The sequence below is a fragment of the Stegostoma tigrinum genome, chromosome 36, assembly GCF_030684315.1.
Source record: "Stegostoma tigrinum isolate sSteTig4 chromosome 36, sSteTig4.hap1, whole genome shotgun sequence".
Classification (NCBI taxonomy): Eukaryota; Metazoa; Chordata; class Chondrichthyes; order Orectolobiformes; family Stegostomatidae; genus Stegostoma; species Stegostoma tigrinum.
In genome coordinates this window covers 12,870,116-12,883,327 of record NC_081389.1, presented here as the reverse complement: position 1 = coordinate 12,883,327, position 13,212 = coordinate 12,870,116, and the positions used below count along the sequence as shown (strand labels likewise).

At 41.6% G+C, this 13,212-nt stretch overlaps 1 long non-coding RNA gene across 1 annotated transcript in view; it reads left to right on the top strand.

Moving 5' to 3' along the window:
- Positions 1 to 11,026, top strand: part of LOC125446895 (uncharacterized) — a 43,646-nt gene extending 32,620 nt beyond the window's left edge. The window contains exons 4-5 of the long non-coding RNA XR_007246481.2: positions 9,064 to 9,193; positions 9,689 to 11,026. This is a non-coding gene — a long non-coding RNA (uncharacterized LOC125446895). The remainder of the gene's footprint in view (positions 1 to 9,063; positions 9,194 to 9,688) is intronic.
- The last annotated feature ends 2,186 nt before the right edge of the window (positions 11,027 to 13,212 follow it).

Below are 13,212 nucleotides of genomic sequence, written 5' to 3'. Positions count from 1 at the left end.
GAAGAATCTGTACCTAAGATGGCATCATAAATGACCTGTAAATTTTTCGCTCTGCCACTTGACTACATGTGACAATAAAGCAAATTCAAAATTCTCATTCCAATTCAAGGTTGTGTCATGCATGGAACAAATATAAAGATGCTATGTAAATATAAGTTGTTGTTGGAAGCCTCCCACCCTATTACATTGAGAAATACACACAGGATGTTGGGCTCTTCCTGGGTACGCAATGTATTCAGCAATCGGCCCTTCCTGAATTGTGTGACATATGCACTGATGTTACATTGTGTCCATTGAATAAATCATCCCAGCCAAAAATAGGTTGAGCGCGTAGCTTAGTAAAGATCATAGAATTCCCACAGTGTGGAAGCAGGCAACTCGGCCCATCGAATCCCGACCAACCATCCGAAGACCATCCAACCCAGACCCAACACCACCCCCCCCCCACCCTATCCTTATGACCCTGCATTTCCCATGGCTAAACTCACCTACCCTTCACATCTTTGGACTGTGGGAGGAAACCGGAGCACCCAGAGGAAACCCACGCAGACACATGGGGGATGTGCAAACTCCACACAGACAGTCGCCTGAGGGTGGAGTTGAACCTGAGTCCCTGGCGCTGTGAGGGTGCAAAATAGAAGGAAAATACATTGTGTGGCGGCAGTTTGATTGGACATGATTGTAATGGATACAATTACAAAAGAAGGTGGAGTTCCATAGTCCTCCTCTCTATTGGAGAGAAACAAACAATTGGTGGTGATATCACCTGAGTGTTGTTATGACACAGGTGAAGTTGAGAAGGAGAGTTCTTCAGTGTAACCTCAGTTACCATTCTGTTGGCATCACTGGTATGTTGCAAACCAACTTCCTCAATGTAATGAATTGCTGGGAACACTTCTTATCTCTCAGTGTGGATCACAGTGTGTGTAGGTGATACAAACATCAATTTTCCATGTCTCATGCTGATGATGACTCGTCTATTATAAATGTATCCCTGTTGTCATCATATTCAGGGAGCATAGAATATAATGTTCGATCTGATTGGATCAAAATAGAAGTAGAAACTATAGTGAGGAACACCAGGATTGGTGGTATTGTTGGTTCTCTGAAAGGAATGGAAATATATTTTTAAAATCCCTATTCTTTGTGAATTTTCTCACTTCATGTTCTGAACGAATAGGATAATGCCAGACATTTCAAGCCTTCCTCAGCTCTCGAGACATATTGGCAATCTCTTCGAAAGTGAGTGGACAATACATCTGGAACTGTCTCTGTCCAGGCTCATCTGCTTTCTAGTTCCAGCACATGAGCAGAAACCCAGACTTGGAGAACCTTGAATGACCCAGAATCTCACCCCATTCTAACATTGCTCTCGAGGTTAAAACAAAAACATTCATTCGCCTGCTTCTGCCATGTTACCTTTGTAAAGCAGGTTGGGAAATAAGGGCAGTATTTAATAATAAATAAAGTGTTCACCCCCAGCAGCTCCGTGACACAGGGCTCTGCACTCAATGGCTGATAACAATCATGGCTGGGGGACCATCGATGAGAGATCCACTATTGTCCGTAAGGCAATAAAAACGCAACAAATAGGAATATGAGTAGGACATTCGGCCCCTCAAGACTATTCCACCCTTCAGTGAGATCATGGCTGATCTGACATTCCATTTCCTGTAATGCTTGATTCTCCACTGATCAAGAATCTATCTGTTTCAGCCTTAGACACAAGGACATTCCCCACCAGATTCCTGAGGCAAGGAGTTCCAAGGACTCACAACCCACTGAGAGAAGAAACTCCCTCTTGCCTCAGTGTTAAATTTGTGCCCCTTAATTCTGAGACAATGCCTTGTTGTTGTAGAATCTTGATGAGGGGAGACATCTTCTCAGCATTTACCATGCCCAGCCTTTTGAGTATCCTATACATTTCAATGAGGTCACTTCTCATCTTTCTAAACTCCAATGAGTGGAGCCCCAACCCATTTATTCTTTGCTCACAGGGTTATCCCTCCATATCGAGGATCATCCTAGGGTACCTGCTCTGAACTGACTCCAATTAAATGATCTTTTTCCTTAAACAAGTGGACCAAAACTGCTCTCACCAGCCCCTTGTACAGCTGCAGTAAGACTTCCTTCCACTTGTACTCCAATCCTTGTAAAGAGTGTCAACATTCCATTCGCCTTCCTGATTCCCTGCTGCCCCTGTGTGCTAGCTTTTGTGGTTCATGCCCAAGGACCCCCAAGTCCCTTTGTGTTGCAGCTTTATGTAGCTTTTCTCCACTTAAATAATATTTTGTTCTCCCTTCCAACTTAAACAACTTCACATTTTCCCACATTATACTGCCCTTGCCAATTTGTTACGCAGTTACTTCATCTAGCAATATCGCTCTTTAAACTGTTGGCATCCTTCTCTCAACTTGTCTTTCCACCTTTTTGTTGTCACCTGCAAAAATGGCTACAGTACATTTGATTCTTTCCTCAAAATCGTTAATATAGATTGTGGACTCAGCACTGAACCCTGTGGAACTCCACTGTGTACAGGTTGAAAAGGAATGCCTTATCCCTATCCATTATTTCCTGTCCATTAGCCAATTCTCTTATGCTTAACCTTTAGGTAAGTACTTTGTTGAACACCTTCTGAATGTCCAAATACAACACATCTACTGGTTCACCTTTAGCCACTTTGATCCTCTTATAATCTGTTGATCTTCTGATGCAAAGAGCTGTTGCCAATTGAGTTGGCAATGGCTGTTAACTCACGTCCTTGACCAAAGCGAATCGAGGAGCTGGAGCCTATAAAACCCCTCAGATTGTTTCCCCAGTATGCAATGACGATTGTAAATGTTATGTTCAATAATAAATGGAGTGAGAGACAATATTGTACTCAAACCTCTGATTGGGGTTGCATTAATGCCAACTTGAGTGGCTATCAAGTACACTTCTATAAATTTTAAGATTAGATCATATTTTCAGGGAACAAAATAATTGACCCTCCTGGGCAAACATTCCCAGAATACACACATATATATATATATACATATATATATACACCCACACATATGTTATGTATATGGCTGGCTAGATCACCATTTAATGCTCATTGCCCAGAGGGCAGCTAAGAGTCAACCACATTGCTTTGTTGCAGAGTTATTGTGATCAGTTAACACATTGGCATGGATCACTGGGCAGTAATGCCTGACTAGCAATTCTAGTTGATGGTTTCTGTCTTGATCTTGTCCCAGTGAACCCCTGCATGCAGACCTTAATGCTGCCAATTAGAACATAGAACATAGAACATAGAACAGTACAGCACAGAACAGGCCCTTCAGCCCACAATGTTGTGCCGACCATTGATCCTCATGTATGCGCCCTCAAATTTCTGTGACCATATACATGTCCAGCAGTCTCTTAAATGACCCCAATGACCTTGCTTTCACAACTGCTGCTGGCAACGCATTCCATGCTCTCACAACTCTCTTCATAAAGAACCTGCCTCTGACATCCCCTCTCTACTTTCCACCAACCAGCTTAAAACTATGACCCCTCGTGCTAGCCATTTCTGCCCTGGGAAATAGTCTCTGGCTATCAACTCTATCTATGCCTCTCATTATCTTGAATACCTCAATTAGGTCCCCTCTCCTCCTCCTTTTCTCCAATGAAAAGAGACCGAGCTCAGTCAACCTCTCTTCATAAGATAAGCCCTCCAGTCCAGGCAGCATCCTGGTAAACCTCCTCTGAACCCTCTCCAAAGCATCCACATCTTTCCTATAATAGGGCGCCCAGAACTGGACGCAGTATTCCAAGTGCGGTCTAACCAAAGTTTTATAGAGCTGCAACAAGATCTCACGACTCTTAAACTCAATCCCCCTGTTAATGAAAGCCAAAACACCATATGCTTTCTTAACAACCCTGTCCACTTGGGTGGCCATTTTAAGGGATCTATGTATCTGCACACCAAGATCCCTCTGTTCCTCCACGCTGCCAAGAATCCTATCCTTAATCCTGTACTCAGCTTTCAAATTCGACCTTCCAAAATGCATCACCTCGCATTTATCCAGGTTGAACTCCATCTGCCACCTCTCAACCCATCTCTGCATCCTGTCAATGTCCCGCTGCAGCCTACAACAGCCCTCTACACTGTCAACGACACCTCCGACCTTTGTGTCGTCTGCAAACTTGCTGACCCATCCTTCAATTCCCTCGTCCAAGTCATTAATAAAAATTACAAACAGTAGAGGCCCAAGGACAGAGCCCTGTGGAACTCCACTCACCACTGACTTCCAGGCAGAATATTTTCCTTCTACTACCACTCGCTGTCTTAAAGGAACAGGTAACAAATATTGAAAACAAAACATGGAACAGTCCTGAGAAGCTGACCTGGGATGGAAAACACAGCCCTGCTTTTAATTTAGAATTGTAATTAACTTTATTGTCACATGTACTCAAACCCATAGAATCCCTACAATGTGGAAACAGGTTATTTGGCCCAATGAGTCCACACCAACCCTCCAAACAGCATGCCACCCAGACCCATCTCCCTACCCTATAATTCCCATGGCTAATGCACTTAGCCTGGGCATCCCTGAACACTACGGGTAATTTAGCACGGGCAATCCATCTAACGTGCACAGCTTTGGACAGTGGGAGGAAAGAGGAGCAAGAGGAGGAAGCCCATGCAGGCACAGGAAGAACGTACTAATTCCACACAGTTGCCTGAGGGTGGAATTGAACCCAGATCCCTGGTGCTGTGAGGAAGTTGTGCTAACCACTGAGCCACTGTGCAGCAAGTACAGTAAAAAGCTTACGTGTCACTGCCTTCGGCACAAAGGTGCCCAGGCACATGGACTCTTCAGTGCAAGTTCTTAGGTGAAATAAAATTAGAAAAATAAAGACATAAAAATCCAGCATTACAGATCGCAGGAATAAATGAGAAAAACAAATAAATAAAATGTTCAGAATAACAGTCCCTCCAACTCAATCCACACTTACACCTAGTCTTTGGTCTGCACCAGACCTCGAATCACATCACAACTGGGCCAAGAGATGGCTACAGATGGTTTAGAAAATAATTTAATTTAAGAAGATCTCCAAGCAGTGACTGTAACTGACAGACTTTTTTTTCCAAAATGTTTTACGGCATAATCTAAAATTCAAAGGCAAAATGAGATCCTCCCAGGTTGATAATCCAAATGTGTTGGCTTCCTGCCTTCTCTATTGCATTTTACCTGCTTCAGAGTTAAGCTTTGGGCAGACATTGACTCGTAAAATCTCAGAAAATAACTCAGAAAATATGGATAAAACAAAGGACTGTGGATGCTGAAGTTCTGAAACAGAAACAGGAATTGCTAGAGAAACTCAGCAGTTCTGGCAGCATCACTGGAGAGAAAATAGAGTTAACATTTCGAGTCCACTGACCCTTCTTATGAACTGGTAATAGCTAAATATAGGTGGTACATGTGCTAAAGATAGGGGATGGAGGGAGAAGAAGTGAGCAGATAAGTGGAGGCAGAGCCTAGAAGAGAGAAATAAAGTTAGGCAGACAAAGCGATGATTGACTGTAAGCCAGGGAAGCTGATAATGGGGACCAATGGATGAAATTGGGTTGGCTGTGCTGAATACAGCCCATGTTATGACAGCGCTATGGAATTGACATTGGAGTAAAGGAGGTGAGCAGGCTGTAAAATTATTGAAATTATTCTTCAGTCCTGAAGGCTGCAGGGTCCCCATTCAGAAAGTGTTCATCCTGCTTGCACTGAGTTTCACTGGAGCGCTAGAGCCAAGCCTGAGAAGCAAATATTGGTCAGGGAACATGATGGTGTGTTGAAGTGGCAGGCAACAGAAAGCTCATGATTATTTTTACAAAGCGAACGTAGGTAGAAACTATTAAGTTCATAGCAAGACATGCCCCATATTTCAACAATGAAGGGAATATTAAATTATAATTGATTCCATGAGATGAAGCTGACCAGCAGCAGGAGGCCTCTGACCTTTCACCTTCAGCTCCAGAGTTTAAGCAAAAGTGAGAAAGGACAAGGTTAAGTTCTCCCTGTTCTAGAGTCATAAATTCATAAAGTCATAGAGTCATACAGCACAAAAATAGACCCTTCAGTCATCCGTGACACCCAGTTGCCCAAACTAAATTAGTCCCACTTGCCTGCATTTGCCCATATCCCTCTAAACCTTTCCTATTCATGCAGTTGTCCAAATGTCTTTTAAATGTTGCAATTGCACCTGCATCTACCGCTTCCTCTGGTGGTTCATTCTTTGCGTGAAAATGTTGCCCCTCAGGTCCCGTTTAAATCTTTCTCCTCTCACCTTAAAATTATGCCTTCCTAACTTTGAACTCCCCTACCCTAAGGAGAAGAGCTTTGTTATTCACTGTCTCTGTGCCCCTCATGATTTTATAAACCTCTATAAGGCCACTACTCAAATCCTACTCTCCAGTGAAAAAAGTCTCAGCCAATCCAGCCTCTCCTTATAAATCAAACCCTTCAGTCCTGGCAACATCCTGATAAATACTTTCTGAACCCTTTCCAATTTAATAATATTTGTTCCTAAAGTACTGTGACCAGAACTGTAAACAGTATTCCAAAAGTGGCCTCACCAACCTCTTGTACAACCTCAGCATGATGTCCCAAATCCTCTAGTCAATTGTCTGAGCAATGAAGGCAAACATGCTGAAGACTTCCTTGAGCACCCTGTCTACCTGTGATGCAATTTTCAAAAAGCTGTGTACCTGGACCCCTAGGTCTCTCTGTTTGACAACACTAACTAGAGCCCTACCATTAATTGTATAAGGCCTGCCCTTGTATATATTAGCAAAATGCAATACCTCACATTTATTCAAATTAAACTCCACCTACCACTCCTCAGCCATTGGCCCAATTTGATCCAGATACCTTTGTAATCTTCAATAAGCTTCTTCACTGCCTGCTATACCACCGTTTAGGTGTTATCCACAAATTTACTAACCATGCCTCCTTAATTCCATCCAAATCATTTGTATAAATGACAAACAGAAGTGGACCCATCACCGATCCCTAGTCACAGGCCTCCAGTCTAAAAAGCAACTCTCCACCACCACCCTCTGTCCCTTGCTATCAAGCCAATTTTGTATCCAACTGGCAAGCTCACCCTGAAGCTCATCTTTACGAACCAGTCTACCATGCGGAACCTTGTCAACGGCTTTACTGAAGTCCATGTAGACAATGATAATGGGAACTGCAGATACTGGAGAATCCAAGATAATAAAATGTGAGGCTGGATGAACGCAGCAGGCCCAGCAGCATCTCAGGAGCACAAAAGCTGACGTTTCGGGCCTAGACCCTTCATCAGAGGGCTGATGAAGGGTCTAGGCCCGAAACGTCAGCTTTTGTGCTCCTGAGATGCTGCTGGGCCTGCTGCGTTCATCCAGCCTCACATTTTATTATCTTCCATGTAGACAATGTTTGCCACTTGTCTAAAAGTGGCATGATACCAGAAGCTGGCAAAAGCAAGAAAAGGCTATACTTAATGTCAGATGGCATTATTCTACTCATGAAGTTAAGTTTTAGGACTAAATTTCTGATCAGAAAGCAAGGATCAACTTTTATTCCACTGGTAACATTTGGAAGGGGTTGAAATCCATTCTCTCCATTGTCTCATTATCATTGTCAGATTGAATCCATTTCCAAATATAGCACCAAAGGACATAAAAGTACATGCATAGACACAAGGAGCTGAACAGCTACCTTGCGTGCTGTGCAATGATTCAATTAAGTAGATTTGCTCCAGGACAGGTTTGACTTCAGTAGAAAGTATGTGGCAAGCATATTGAGTTTGAATTTTATTTTGGGCTAATAGTGGGCTTGATTTTTTTTTTCCTTTATGCATTCATGGGATGAGGGCATTGCTGGCCACGCAGCATTTACTTTCTTTCCCAAATTGCCCAGAAAGCAGTTGAGAGTCAACCACGTTGCTGTGGGTCTAGAGTTACGTGTAAAACAGACCAGGCAAAGATGGCAGTTTCCTCCCCTAAAGGACATTAGTGAGCCAGATTGGATTTTTCAACCAGCAATTCAATCAGCAATGGATTCATGGCTATCATTAAATTCTTAATCCCAGACATTTATTGAATTTGAATTCCACCATCTGCCATGGCGGGATTTGAACACATGTCCCCAGAACGTTATCTGGTTTCTGGATTAACAGTCCAGTGATAATACCACTAGACTATCATCTCCCCAATGCATAATGTGCATGAAAAATGAACATTCTTTAAGGCCAATGTCAGGCTAACTTCAACAGAGATCAACCACTTTCAAGAGCATTGGCTGTTGAGGAGTGACGTTATAGAAGTTTATAAAACCATGAGGGGCATGGATAGGGTGAATAGTTAAGGTCTTTTCTCAAGGGTAAGTGAGTCCACAACTAGAGGGCATAGGTTTAAGTTGAGAGGAGAAAGATTTATAACGGACCTAAGGCACGGAGTGTGGTCCATGTATAAAATGAGCTGCCAGAGGAAGTGATGGAGGCTGGTATAATTACAACATTTAAAAGGCATCTAGATGGGTATATGAATAGGAAGGGTTTAGAGGGATGTGGGCCAAATGCTGGAAAATGGGACGAGATTAATTTAGAAATCTGGTCAGCATGGACAAGTTGGGCTGATGGGTCAGTTTCCGAGCTGTGGAGCTGCATGACTCTATAATATACATTAGCTGGGTTTGTTGTGGCAAGAAACATCAGTTCATGAAAATTGTTCATGCAATTTAAGCATTTGTCTTCTCTAATCATGCTCTAAAAACAACTTTGAGAACTCGGTAACATAAAGAACTTTAGAAGCTTCTCTTAATACCTCTCACCGCCATTGGTCACTTTCACTTATTTTCTTTGGTTTTGTCCCCATTTTATTCTTACACCTGCAAAACTTTCAGATTCTCTGTCCAAAGTGTGTCTCTTCCCCCACCTTTATAACATGATTGGGTTAACTTTGCATTGCTTCTGCCTTTTCATCTTTTAAAAGTGACTTAACAGCATTACATATTTTGCTAATGTTAGATTACTGCCTTTGATCTATGTTATTAGGAAAATCTTTGAACAAGAACAAAATCAGCAAAATGCAGAGCAAAGAATCACTTTCATCAGCATCGTGAAATTACTGTGGAGTATGGTGTGAGTAGAATCTGAAGTCGCGATCTTCATTTCAGAAGGACATGTAAGTAGACACAGAAAAAAACTCTCAATTAATAACTTTCAGTAGCTTTGTGAGATTTCATTAATGCAAATACATGAGGCAGATAATTAATATAACTAAGTTGTAATGATCTCAAGGAAGACCCCAAAGTGCTTTATTTTTCACTGGTTTTGAATCAGAATTGAATCCTTTGCTATCACTTCAGCAGCTAAGATTGAAACCCACTATCTGATCGTGTTGGGTAATCAATGCTATTTGGTTTCCTACACAGAAGCTGTAACGTTCTCTATCACAGATTGTAAGGTTACAGTTAAAGCTCCTTGCATTAGTTGACATGTTGTTCCATATAATTTCTGGTAAGTGGAGATGGGAGGATGATCAGGCTGTTCTATATTTGAATTTGTGAGGTTACTCAGCCATTTAAAGAAAACAACGGTTACATTTAGATAGAAGATTTGTCTCAGAGCCAAGAAAGGGTCACTAGACTGAAATATTAACTTTGTTTTCTTTCCGCAGATTCTGACAGACCTGATGAGTCCCTCCAGCAATTTGATTTGTTTCATATTACCAGCTGCAGTTCCTTGTTTTCTATAAGAAAATGTAGCAATTTACTGTCAATTCGCACAAGCCTATTGTTCACTTGTTAAAAACGTCAAAGCGTTTTTTGACTATGCTAATCACCCTGACGGTATTTGCATCATTTTTTTAAAAACCTCCATTTTTATTTGATTATGAAGCATCAACCTCATTTCTGCAAGTCTGCAAGGATTCAGAAACTCTTAAAAATGCACCTTTTAAAATTTTGTTTATGGGATGTGGGTTTTGCTGGCTGGGCCCCATTTATTTCCCATCCCTAATTGCCCAGAGGGTAGGTAAAAGTGAACTTCATTGCTGTGGGCCATGGTTTACTCACAGATCTGACCACGTAAGGATGGCATGTTCCCTTCCTCAAAAGGCATTCACCAACTATATGGGGCTTTTACAACCATCTTCAATGGTTACATAGTTGACATTTGACTTTCTGATTCCAAAATTTTTAGGAAACTCAGATTTTATCATCTGCTACAGAGGGATTTCAGTTCATGGCCCTAAAAGATTATCCTGAAGTTACTAAACCCACAACCTTACCTGAACACTATTGCCTTCAACGCAAAACAAACCTTTTGGCCAGACCATTTCTTTTCAGTGTGGTACACTAGGATGCAACTATATTTTTGATAATGATATAAATGATGCTGCTCTGAAATCAGAAAAGAGCAGTGTAAAGAGGATTGAGTATTGGAAAAGGGAATAAACACTACTGAAGGGAGATGTGCTCAGTAAGATGTATATCTCAATGTAAACAAGGAGTTTACAACAAGGATTTGAATAGTAGCAACCTAGTAAAACATAACAGCCTCTAAGAGTGCAAGCGGAGAGTCCCAGTGACCTCGAGAACAGAATAGAATCCTTGAAAGGACATGAAACCCAAAGCATGTTGACCATAATGGGCTCACAAAGCATATTGGCAACAGTACTCTATTGAAGCCTTGAAGAGAACACATTTCACAGTGGTGACCTTAGAATCATCTAACAGGAACAATGATCAAACAATTTGTGTATGGTTGGCCTTGTTTGAAGGACTGCACTTTCCTTCAATGAATCATGCTTCCAACCATTTATTTGTTGTGCTCTGACAATAATCTAAGGAGATAAAAATCGCACTGAAACATTAGAAAAAGAAATGCTATTGCTTGTATGCACTTTACCATTGTGGACAAAGCAGCTACTATGGTTGGTACCCCTTTGAACATTTAAACATTCTTCTCCCCCCTCCCACTTGTGTACAGTAGTGTTCACCATCTACGAGTTGGATTGCAGCAAATCACCAAGGCTCCTTTGTCAATACTTTGCGGAGTACAAAGCATTTGAGATAAATGCAGGGAGTATTTTACTTCTTTGGGATCCACAGTTGGAGCGCATGGCCAGAAAACATGGGTGAGCCTGGGATGCCCTCACACTAAAGCCTAATAAATGCTTGTGTTTGTGCAGTGCCTTTCAGATTATTGGAACATTGGAGCAAAATACTCGCGACAGTCCACTTCAATGTTAATCCCCTTTTACATTCCTTGCACACACTCTTTGATTATTCTCTAAGTGGGATCATCTTAATGGCATCACCTTTTATGATGACACAAAACTACTGAAATGATTTATAAAGCTAAATTAATAAGAGGACAATGGAGCAGTTTGAATCCCTTTTTCCCTTTCAGGTATCTTTGCACCACATTAGTAGTGGAAAGTTCATTCAATATGAGACAACAAGGTGTGGAGCTGGATGAACACAGCAGGCCAGGCAGCATCAGAGGAGCAGGAAGGCTGAAATTTCTTCAGAAATGGGTGAGAGGAGGGGGATTCTGAAATAAATAGAGAGAGAGGGGGAAGCAGATGGAAGATGAATAAAGGAGCAGATAAGTGGAGAAGAGATGGACAGGTCAAGGAGGCAGGGATGGAACCAGTTCAATATGATTTGGGGCTGATTAGAAATTGTATTTACCATGTTAGCTGGATTCCATGTAAGCTTTGAGGAGTACATTGGCTTGAGGGCCCTACCTTCTCAACCTTGCCCATGGCCTGAGATGCAGTGGCCTTTAACTTAACCTCACTATTGACCGTTGTCACCGTCTGTAATGAGTGAGCAGCTCTGGCATCATTGTGGCTCTACTTAAGTTTTAGATGCAAGCACATTGCAATTGTAACGTCACATTTTTTAAAACCAAGGCAATTAGCCTGAGTTTCTGTGACAATGATATTGAAACATCCCTCACAGCAGATTGGGTGGAATCTGGAATGAGTAGTCATAGTTTCAAGATAAGGGGTACAGACTTAAAACAGAGATGAGGATACGTTGCTTCTCTCAAAGGGTCATGAATCTGTGGAATTCACTACCTCGAGTCTGATGGATACACGGACATTGAGTAAATTTAAGGAGGAGAGAGACAGATTTTTGGTTAATAACTGGTTGAAAGATTACAGGTAAGAAAGTGGATTTGAGGCAGAGATGAGATCAGCCATGACCATACTGGCTTTTAGAGAAGGCTCGAAAAGCTAAATTGACTAATCCTGCTTCTTTTGTTTAAAGATGTTTTTTGCCTGAAAACAAATCTGATCCATTGTGCCATCATGACAGGGGCAATGGAGGAGACAGGTCCCACATACATTCAGGGTAAGAGATGAACTCTGTGCTATTGATACCAATCTCATCCAAATGAGCCTTCCAGCCGACTGGACTGATCTTACAACCTACCATGTATTCCCAGGATTGACATGTTGAAGCTCAACCTGTTTTGGTTACATTATACACATTTCCCTTGACTATCAGGTGCTGGAGTGAGACATGAACACAGAGCTTTTGGTTTAGAGGTAGGCCTGTTGCTTAACACACATCGACCTCTTGGAGAGAAAAGAATCGTAATGCCGAGTTTTTATAAGTTCAGACACAAATTTCAGAGAACAGACATACTTTTAAGTAACTTTTAAGTGCAACAACCTATGATTGCAACATTATAAGAAATAGCATGATCAGTAGTGGGCAAGTTGGCATAAGGATAATTTTGGAACTGCTGAAGAGAAACATCGGAATGTCGTTAATCAATGAATGGGAGGCTGGTTTTTTTGATGGACTGGGTTGTGTTCACGACTCTCTGTAGTTTTCTGCTGAGTTGGGAAGAGCAATTGCTAACTCATGCTGTAATAGAATGCTTTCTCTGGTGTATCTACAAAAATTGGTAAGAGTCCTTGCAGACAAGCCAAATTTATTGAGTCCTTGTAAGTCGTAGATTCAAAGTCTAGATACTGTTGGTTGGTTTTGCTATGGAAGGAAACGAGGAGACAAGGCAGGTTCAGCTCCATATAATCGGGTTAGGTATGGGTGTAACGATGAGGGCATATTGATCTAAATGCATAGTTTTCACCAGGGATCAACCATAGAATGTCTTGGATTTCATTCAATGAGTTGACCAATGTATGTAGTTCAAGTACAATTTTTTTAAAAAAATGTA